Source organism: Prosopis cineraria, unplaced genomic scaffold (assembly GCF_029017545.1).
Source record: "Prosopis cineraria cultivar Desert tree isolate PC_DT_omini unplaced genomic scaffold, ASM2901754v1 PC6, whole genome shotgun sequence".
NCBI classification, from domain to species: domain Eukaryota; kingdom Viridiplantae; phylum Streptophyta; class Magnoliopsida; order Fabales; family Fabaceae; genus Prosopis; species Prosopis cineraria.
In genome coordinates this window covers 32,295,683-32,307,485 of record NW_026555337.1, presented here as the reverse complement: position 1 = coordinate 32,307,485, position 11,803 = coordinate 32,295,683, and the positions used below count along the sequence as shown (strand labels likewise).

At 27.8% G+C, this 11,803-nt stretch overlaps 1 pseudogene; it reads left to right on the top strand.

Moving 5' to 3' along the window:
• Positions 1-10,858: 10,858 nt before the first annotated feature.
• Positions 10,859-11,803, top strand: part of LOC129314079 (photosystem II protein D1-like) — a 1,851-nt pseudogene continuing 906 nt past the window's right edge.

The window sequence follows — 11,803 nt, the reverse complement described above, 5'->3', positions numbered from 1 at the left end:
ATATTCACAACTTTTCTTCTTATATTCACGATAATGTAATACCAAATAAAAAATTTAACATTCAAAGTTATGATTTATTATTGTATTATTGTGAATATAAGAAAAAAAGTTATGAATATTTAAACAAAACTTGTGAATTTTTTATTTTTCAACAAAGATAATTTAATAATTTATATAAATTTATTAATGACAGAAAAGTTTCTAGAGACTTATGGATAATTATGATATTTTAAGAGATTAAATTATTATTTATATATTTCAGAAAAATTTTATTATCATTTTTCTTTGGTTTAATTTTTTCTTGGGCTAAGCTGATTAGTTTGATTCAGTTTAGCTTTTTATTTTTTGAAACTTAAACCAAACTTTATTATATTTATCCTATATATTTTTATAAATTTCTTTAAGGTTTTTTCATTCCTAAATTTAGTTATTTGTAAATCACTAATAAAAAATCTATTACAATGAAAATGTTGTTTACAATTTTTTTTTGATAATTTTGTTTAAATTTATAATCAAGTATTTGAAATATAATATATTAGTTTTTAATATTTAAATGTGCGAACTAATTGTTTAAAAAATATTGTCTTCCAGACATTTTTTTATTGAAAATAGTAATTAATAGTTAAAAATTATTAATAAATATGTACATGTTGATTATGAAAAGTATCTAGTAAAAAAAAAAAAAACCAAACTTGAACTGACCAAAACAGAACCAACCAAAATCAGTTAAAAACTGAACCAAAACTTTTGCTTTTTTCAATAAAATGAAATCAATCAATATCAAAGATTAAAAAATAATAATTTTAAATTCAAATTAATTATGGTTTAAATTTTTAGTTTAGTAAATACTAATTTATGCCCTGAAACTTGCAGCTTGTTGGGTTAGTGTGCTGACTGCACACACTCAAATTCGAACTGGCAGACCAAATGGGGTCAACAAATAATTAAAATAAATACTAATTAAATAACAGAATTAATAGTGTCATACTATCACATCGTCGTTTTTTTTTTTTGCTGTGGTTGATCATTAAATAGCTACAAGTTTTAGAAAATTAGTGTTTATGCGGCTTATATTGTTATAGTTGATTGACATGCATTTACATATGTTAGATTAATTTTGATTATTAGGTGATTATATTCGCCCTTTCTTTTTTAATATTTTTAAGAGCTAGTTCAAGCTAAGATGGAGGAAAAGTATTGGATGCTTAGGGATTTCATTTCTAGCTGTAGGCCTCCATTATTTTTATTGTCATGCATGTGTATTTAAATTACTTTGATTTACTTTATGCCAACTAAGAGTGCATTATTTTGATTTACTTTATGCCAACTAGGAGAGGGGTTGCGGACAAATGGAACCTTATTTGAGTGTTGACAAATATGATTAAATAATTAATTCAGGGCATGGCAAAATCTCTCCTGTGTAAGTATTTGACTAAAAGTGATATGTTTATTATAAGTGTCATCTACAACATTGTTCATATAATAACAACCAAAACAAAGTGCCATTGCGTTAAAAAAATATAAAAAATATTCTCAATCCCAACCATATTATAAACTTAATATGTAGGTAGGAAAAAAATAGAACAATAATTTTTGAAATTATTCTTGCAAAGAGGTAATAAATCCTTGAATAACTCGAACTATTTTGATAAAAGTGTCCAAATTCCATCAACTTCTGAAAGAATTGAAAAATAAAAACTTCTTTATTATAAAACCTTAAAAAAAATTTTAAATAAAAAGTTTAATCAAGGGGACCAGTGAATCTCTTGGTTGATGTTCTTGTGGCAAGAAAGATTGCAAAAAAGTAGGCTCCGTATGAACGAAATCTTTTCTTGCTCATGTTCTTATGACATAAGAAGATATACTATTTTTTTTTTAAAAAATATTACCTATAACATCAAGTATGAAAGTCTTTCTCTTCTTCATCTTTTACTGAACAAAAATAAGAATAAAAATCATGACCTCATGATATCACGAATATTAAAATCTCTTCTAAATTGTTGATATCAAATCACAAAGATGCAGTACATGTTATTATTACCTTAAATTATCCAGATATATTAGTACATTGTTTCAAGTTTACTATTAATTATAACCTCCCATGCATCCCACGGTTATTAAATTCTAGCATTATGGTGAATCTTGAACTAATTTACTTAAAAATTTATCTAACACAAAATATTCTAATGATGGAGAAATTCTTGCTTCTACCATTGAAATTGTAAACCAAGTGAATGATTACATCTTCCCATTACTGCCTTGGTGAATTAGTTGAATTTTTAAGTTAAAATAAGAAACTAATTATAAGCAATTTTGAGATATAGGAGGGAATTTTGAGGCATAAGGAAACATTGAACATTTACTAAAAGATTTAAATTTATAAGTAAATAAATAAAATAATTTTAAAAAAGAGAGAATTAATTGATTATGAGATCAAAAAATTGATTTTATTTTATGGTAGTTAAAATATATACTACAATTACTTGAGAAAAGAAAATTTCTTTTAACTAGAATGAATTATAAGAATTCAATTTAAAGAATAAGCACACACACATATATAAAAGATTTGGCGGTTGATTGAGAATAATAGATAAAACATATCAGAAAAATAATGTGTGTGTATATTTATAATAAATAACATATAATTTATATTAACAAATAACACAATAAAAGAAAAGGGTTTTGGCATGGGCTGAGGCCCACTCCAATCTTAGCAATTGTACCTAGAAGACACGCACACAAAGGATAATTTGCCTGGTTCGTTTTGCGGCACTAGAGCAATTGGAGGGAGAGAGAACGAGGGAAATGAGAGTTTAGGAATTAGGCTCTATGATCAGATATTTACAGGATGCATTGAGGCTTTTTAAGACCACACTCTCGTTTAGAGCTGTTGTTGCCTAAATTGATATGTGACTATTTGTAAGTTAAAGGATAACAGATAACTTAAGGGTTTTTTTTTTTTTTTATGTGTGTAAACTTTGTGTTTGATAACAAATGAGTATAATCATAAATTTAATTATGAGAAATTCATTTATTATTTAAATTTTGTCAAGCATACTTGTAGCTTGGCTATATATTATTATTGGTGTTTCTTTTCGAGCATGCTTGTGAATGCAGATTAATAATGTTTGTTGAAAGAAATTATATATTATTTAAGAGTAGTTTATTTTTTTCAAATATGCTTGTAAATTGAGTTGATCGAATGAAATATTTATATTTCTTTTCAAGCATACTTGTATACGATGTGAATGTTGTATATATGTGCGGTATTCATTGGGGGATGGGTTGATGAGGAGATGATGATGTTGATATATATATGATTTAGTGACACGTCGTTTGTCTCCACTATGCGCACAGTGCTTGGCTTTTTTCAAAGCTTCGTTCCTTAATAGTTACCTGGTCAGGTTTGTAAAGAGAGAATGTGGGACAATGACACCTCTTGTTGGGGTGTTTTTTTTCAAAGAGGGGAGCCATAGTCTGGGCTTGGGCTATGTACCTTTTGCCAGGTATATCTCAAGCATTAGAAATGCTTGGTTAGTCCAACATGTGGGCCAAACCGTATTTAACCTTATGGTTCCAGTCAGCGAAATAAGGATGGATAGAGTAACAAGGGTGATTATTGGTATTGCATATTGACATATTATGAGCTATATTCTGTGAAATTCTTATGTTATAACTGAATAATTCTTATGCACTCACTTATATATTGGTTGTATAATTGTGTTGTTGTAGTTTGTGCATGTATGGTTAAACTTTAGGTTATTGAGATGTTAGTACTCACCCCTCTCTTTAACACTTTAAGTAAGCTTAACAGAGCAAAAGGGAAGCATCTAGAAGCTTGGGACTTAGCTTGAGTAAGCTTTAAGTCCCATTTCAGTTTGTAGAATAATCATTTGCCAGTATAAGATTTATTTGTCATTTAGGTTGAGTTTAGAAATTGTTTGTTATTTATGAATGATTGAAATGGCATTGTTAGTTGAGACCTAAGGCCATAGAAGTTGCTTAATGAATTTATTTAGAGTAAATATTTTAATATAAAATTTTAAGTATCGAGACATTTATTGAAAAAAAACATTTGAGCATTTATGGTGGAATGTAACACGCACGTTTGCAAGCTTTAGTAAGTCTATACTTTTGTTGAAAGAATATTTATTTTTTTATTCCTTCTACCATGGTAGACTCTTTTTTACTATGGTAGAGTGTTATTTATGATTTTAAATAGTAAGTGCAAACTTTTATAATCTTCATGGCCTTTTTAAGTAGTTTAAACATTTTTACTAAGGCTAAATTTTAAATATCTATTTAGTAGATGAAACTTTTGTAACCATGGTAGTTTCCAGCTGAAATATAGATTAACTTTTTTGTATCGTGATCATCTTTTCAAAATAAATATCAGAATTGGCTTTAAATCTTTATAAAATGGTAAATATTTTTATTAGTTTAAATCTTTTTATAACCATAGTATTTGATTAAGTTTTTTTTTGGTTAGTAAAGTTAGGGTGTTACAATTAAATTCTAGCATTATGGTGAATCTTGAACTAATTTACTTAAAAATTTATCTAACACAAAATATTCTAATGATAGAGCAATTCTTGCTTCTACCATTGAAATTGTGAACCAAGTGAATGATTACATCTTCTCATTACTGCCTTGGTGAATTAGTTGAATTTTTAAGTTGTGATTCAGTTTGCAAGTTCATAAAAGATGGTGATTACTATGATGATTTGTATAATACTAAGTTTTTAAAAACAATGAATTGCTTTAGCTTACCTCCCCATAAGCTAGGTTTGAAGGTTGGAACACCTATAATATGTTGCTGCACAATATAGATCAAGCCTCAAGTCTATACAACGATACACAATTATGTATCACTCACGCTGGAAAGAGAGATTTTATGTATAACTTTGAATAGTTTTAAGTGAAATAAAAAAAATGTTAATTCATAGGATGTACTGAATCCTTTGGAGAATAAATGGCCTTTTCATATGCAAGGAAAGCAACTCCCAATTACTATTCCATTTGAAATAACAATCAAAGCTTGTCTTCACACATGTTCATTATATGTGGCATTATTAAGGGGTAAGAGCATGGTATAACCATATATATATAGATATATATATTTGGTATGACGTACAAAGAAAAAAAAAACTCTCACATTTTTGCTTGAAAGATTTGTACAAGTTATGCATTTCATCACTACATTGCAGAAAATCATTAGGTATGAATATGTTAGATACCTGTGGCTTGGGTCCTGCTATTTGGAGGTTCAAATCCTTTGTCCCAGAGTAGATCCATTCATGATATATATCATATCTGAATACAAATTTTATATCATAATAAAGATTGCCCTTCCTTTTTTGAGAAATCTTTTGTTTAAGAGTATATAATATTATATTGGTAGAATGTGATTCTTTTTTTTTAATGATTCGTCTCTAAATCGAGTCACTTTGAAAATATAGATTTAAAAAGAACTTTTTTTTTTTGTGTTCGTGTTATTGTATATTCAAAATGCATATCATTATTTTTATTTTAATAAAAACAAATTTATTTTAATAAATTTCATTTTAAGAAAATATATTAAATAAGATTGTTTCTATTATTTAGAATTATTTCTATATATTGAATATTGAATATTTAATTAATATTTATATATTATAAATTTCAAAATTTAATTTATTGAATTTGATAATCAAAACAATCTTCTATTAAGATTTTGAATTCGAATTCTAATTTTTTTCTATTTTGATTTTTTTAAGTTTAAGAATAAGAATATTTTGAATCTCAATTTTTCTAAAAAATAAATAGATTAGAAATAGAATCTAAATTCTATTTCAATTTTTTTTATACTTCTTTACTTTAGAAATTTGCCATTCATATAGAAAGAAAAATATGAATTATTATGTATCGATTGAATCAATGACTATTCATGGTTTTAGAATTGAATCGATTACATGGCGGCTCCAAACTAGAGGAATATTATGGTAAAACTTCATTTGAAATGATGTGGTAAAAAGCAACGTGTGAATTGAAAGACATGGTTACATTAGTCGTGGATTCTTACATCCACCATTTTCTATTATATAGAAATGAAGGTGCTCTTTCTTGACATTGTTTATTCTATTTCACTCAAATTTCTTTTTTTGGGGAGGAGAGAGGGTTTGATGATGAAAATAATACATGATGGAGCTCGAGTTGATTCATTTCTCAGGGGCAAGTTTCTAGGGTTAGTGAAAATTAATAAGTTAGGACAACTTCGTAAGTATATTTTCGCTATAGAAATCGAAAGGATCCAATTCGAGCAAGTTTAAAAAACAAAGTAAAATTTGTTGGAATTAGTAAAACTAGTTCGATCAAAAGTGGATTTGGGGGAATCAACCATTTATTTATATGATTCTTTGATGAAAGAGATCAAAAATTGGTATGTTGCTGCCATTTTTGAAATGATTAAAGATCCTTGAAATAATGTCTAAACCCAATGATACAAGAAAAAGCTAACGGATCGTGGAATAAGTAAATATCGTTTTCAATTGTCTCAACAACTAAATTAGACTGACTGAAGATGAAAAAAGGATTCTAAAAGAGACAGACAAGAAAGGGGGTAGAGACCACTCAATAAATGAAATAAATACCTAACTAAAGGTTTGTTTTCCTTTGAATTATTTGAGAGTTATCCAACTTGAGTTATGATGTTGCGAATGCAAGTGATTTCTTTTTTGGAAAGAATAAGAAAAAAATATTTAATTTAAATTAGAGTCTAATTGATTTGATGATTTTATGAATCTATTTGACATCGTAATTTTATACATAGACATAATTTTGAATTTTCTCGAGCCGTAAGAGGAGAAAACCTCTTATATATTTCTAGGGGATGTATTGTTTATCTATATCTATCCCAATGAGCCGTTTATCGAATCGTTGCAATTAATGTTCGATCCCGAAGAGAGAGGAGAGATCTTCAAAGAGTGAGTTTTTATGATCCCATAAAGAATCAAACCTATTTAAATATTCCTGTTATTCTACAGTTCCTTGAAAAAGGTGCTCAACCTACAGGAATTGCTTAGGATATTTCAAAAAAGGCGGGTGTTTTTATGGAACTTAATCCTAATCAACAAACAAAATTCAATTTCAATTAAAAAATCAATAAATAAAATAAAAAAAGAGGGTGTGGATGACTTTTATATAGATTTATTTAATCCTTTTCTCTCTTATCCCCCCCGCTCTTTTGTTCTATTCATACCTAATTTTTTTTTTAATTTTTGATTTCTTATTGCTGTTGCTGCCATAAAATGTTGTTTTTTTTATAACTACAAAAAATTCATTTTTATTGATTTTTTATTGATAATAGAAAAATGGGCAAATGAATAAATTAAATAATAAATGAAGTAATGGTTTTATAAATACATTATCCCCAATGAGTTGGTTTTTGTTAGAAATCTCTGAAGAAATTGAAAAAGAAAGGGGTTAGGTTAAGCTTTCTCATTTTATTTATATTATATTGATTGAATTATTTATTTTTGAATTCTTATTAATTGTGATCTCTACCTTTTTCTTTCATTTTTGCATATGCCTTTTTTATATCTACATCGATTATTTATCTAGTGTTAATAAATTGCTAGTTTTTTTATTTTAAAATTTAAAAATTAAATTAATTTAATACTTTAACCTTTAATTATATTTAATTATATATATATATATATATATATATATTTGAATTTTATAATCATTTGATTTTTCTTTTCTTAGTATTTCTTATTTTTTATTATTTTATTTTATTGAATTTGTAACTTGATTGAATTAAATTCAATTGGATTGGTATTTATATTGATTGGTGTTATTAAATTGTTAAGTTTTTAATTCATTTATTTCTCCATTGTATTCTTTTTTCAATATTAATATTGACAATAGTGTATCAACCAAATATAATCCGATCGTGAATAAATGGATCCGTTTATTCTTGTTTTATAGGATTTTTTTACTTCATCAAAACAAAAAGATGGGTTCGTTGGATTTTGTGTGATAGTATGAAGAAAAGAAGTTCTTTTTTTTAATTAAAGAAATACCTTTTTTTGAATTGTTAATTAAATAAATTCTTTTCTTTCTAATTTAAAATTACAACTTTATAGATAATATTTATAAATAATAATAATATATATAATTCTAATAAATAATAGAATATAGATATACAATAATAATATTCTAATCTAAATTAGAAATTCAAAAGATTAGAATAGAAATAGATTAAATAAAAATTTTAAAATAAATAAAATGAGAATAATGTATAACATAGGAGATAAAGAGGCGGTCTATAAATTGTTATTTTCTTTTTTTATCTATTATATGAGAAAATCTCTTGTATTTTAATCTAATTTGAACATTCTTATGTTCAGAATCGATTCGACTGCAATGTTTAAAATATTTTTTTTAGATTTTAGATTTTAATGGAATATTTTTTTATCCAATCAAATTCAATCTTTTTATTTATTTTGATTACGGTTGTATCTACACATCTTATTAGTTGATTTTTATAGTTTATTTTTTAGGGCTACCTTAATGGTAGAGTACTTGGCTTTTAAGTGTGACACAAATTTTTACACACTTCTATGAAGCAATGGGTTCGTCCATACCATCAGTAGAGTTTGTAAGACCATGACTGATCCAAAAAGGAATGAATGGAAAAAACAGCATGTCATATCAATGGAGAATTCTAAAAATATTTCATTATTATTAGATCGGGCCTAAATCCATGTTTGAATTCTTGGCTTGTAGAAAAATAAATTCACAGTTGAGTTGAATTAATAAATGGATAGTGTTTGGTGGCTCCAATTATAGGGAAACAAACAATGAACAAGCTTTTGTTTTGAATTTGAATGATTACCCCATCTAAATTATACATTAAAAATCAAAATATTAGTACTTGATGTGGGAAAAGCATTCCATTTCATTTCTGTTCTCACCCTCTTATTTAATAGATTAATAGAAATGGAATTGATTATTAATTGAATTTTGAGGTCTTGAACCCAAATACATTACCCACAATAGAAGTAAACATGTTAGTAATAGAACCTTCTTCAAAAAGGTCTAAGGGATAAGCTACATAAGCAATATATTGATTTTCTTCTCCAGCAACGGGCTCGATGTGGTAGCATCGTACTTTGTAACAATCAAGACTGGTAAGCCTATCGGTCCACACAATTGTCCATGTACCAATAGAAGATTCAGCAGCTATCACAGCACCTGCTTTCAGGCAGAACTCCAGGTTGAGAAGTTACTTAAAATGCTGCCAAGATATCACTATCTTTGGCTTCATAGTCAGGAGTATAATAAGTCAATTATAATATTTAACACCAGCTTTGAACCTAACACTTGCTTTAGTCTCTGTTTGTGGTGACGTAAATCCCTCCCTACAACTCATGAATTAAGAATTCTCGCAACAACAAGGTCTACTCGACATGATTAGGAGTTAACGAAACCTTTCACAGGAATTTTTAACAAAATTATCACCTAATATTATCGTATCAATTAATCAGAATGGTTCGTTATTAAACCACGGTATTTGATTTGTCAAATACATCATTATTGTATTTGTTTCATATGTATGGTGCAACCCAATCCTTGTTTTTTTTTTCAAATTTCTAATCTCTTATAGCTTATCCCCCCCTTTTTTTAATTGAAAAATGTAAATAGTAAGAAATTCACTCTTGACAGTGATATATATTGTATAAATCCTAGATGTGAAAATATACAGAATTCGCCCACAAAAAGAAAGAGTTTAGGTAAAAAAAATATGCTAGGTATAAATCGTATGCTGAAATAAGGGCCAATGAGATAGAAAAACTAAATCATAAATAAAGTTTAGGTTCAAATTCCATAGATAATATAGAAGGTATTGTCTATATTGATAGACAAATGAAAGACTTTCTAAAGATTTCATCCACTTGATATTTTGAAAATGAGTTATTTGAACTTGAGAATTCACTCATTGAAATTGAAAAATTGAATAAGTAAACAATTGAATTAGTTGGATCGTGCCAATAAGATCTAGTACTAACTCCATTCTTATTGAATTCTTAGTGAATTAATCAATCAACTAGCTCTGTTATCAAACATTTATTTTGGATTTCCAAATTTTTCATAAAAAATTAATAATTTTATCATGAGAATAAATCCAACCACTTCTGGTCTTAAGGTTTCTGCACTTGAAAAAACAACCTGGGGTATCGCTCAAATAATTGGCCGATATTGGATGTAGCTTTTCCACTAAGGAAGATGCCTAATATTTACAACGCTCTAGTAGTTAAGGGTTGAGATACTATTGGTTAACAAATAATGTGACTTGTGAAGTACATCAATTATTAGGAAATAATTGAGTTAGAGTTGTAGCTATGAGTGCTACAGATGGTCTAATGAGAGGAATGGAAATGATTGACATAGGAGCTCCTTTAAGTATTCTAGTCGGCAGAGCACTCTAGGATGATTTTCAACGTGCTTGGGAACCTATTGATGTTTAATGTTTAATTAGATTAACAAAAAATTATCTACTCATTCAACTAGTTTCAGGTTCGAGTCTCGAGCAACCTATTATACTTAATATATCCAAGTCATATGTATATAAATGTATAGAAATTTCTAGATAAATTTGAATTTTTTTATTTTCTATTTTGAAAGAATGAAATGAGGTAAAATAAAATGAGAATTCTGAGAAATCTAAATGAGTAAGAGTATCCTATGGATATTGGTATTGGTTGACACTGGTATATAAGTCATGTTATATTATTGAATAACAAGCCTTTAATTCTCTAGTTATAGAGAATTCATGTGCTTGGGAGTCCCTGATGATTAAATAAACCAAAATTTTACCATGATTGCAATTTTAGAGAGACATGAGAGCGAAAGCCTATAGGGTTCTATAACTGGATAACCAGCACTGAAAACCGTTGTTACATTGGATAGTTTGGTGTTTGATGATCCCTACCTTTTTTACTGCAACTTTTGTATTTATTATTGCTTTCATTGCTTACCCTTTAGTAGATATTGATGGTATTCATGAGCCTGTTTCTGGATCTCTACTTTATGGAAACAATATTATTTCTGGTGCCATTATTCCTACTTCCGCGGACTATAGGTTTGTACTTTTACCTGATATGGGAAGCGGCATCCATTAATGAATGGTATATAATGGCAGTCCTTATGAACTAATTGTTCTACACTTCTTACTTGGTATCGCTTGTTACATGGGTCGTGAGTGGGAACTACGTTTTTGTCTGGGTATACGCCCTGGATTGTTATTGCATATTTAGCTCCTGTTGCAGCTGCTATTGCTATTTTCTTGATTTATCCAATTGGTCAAGGAATGGTATGCCTCTAGGAATTTTTGGTTACTTTCAACTTTATGATTGTATTTTAGGCTGAACACAATATTCTTATGCATCTATTTCACATGTTAGGCGTAGCTGGTGTATTCAGCGGCTCCCTATTTAGTGCTATGCACGGTTCCTAGGTAACTTCTAGTTTGATAAGGGAAACCACAGAAAATGATTTGCTAATGAAGGTTACAGATTTGGTCAAGAGGAAGAAACCTATAACATTGTAGTTGCTCATGGTTATTTTGCCGATTGATCTTCCCATATGCTAGTTTTAACAATTCTCGTTCTTTACATTTCTTCCTGGTTACTTAGCCTATAGTAGGTATCTGGTTTACCGTGTTATGTATCAATACTATGGCTTTCAATTTAAATGGTTTCAATTTCAACTAATTAGTAGTTGATAGTTAAGGTTGTGTAATTAATACCTGCACTGATATTAT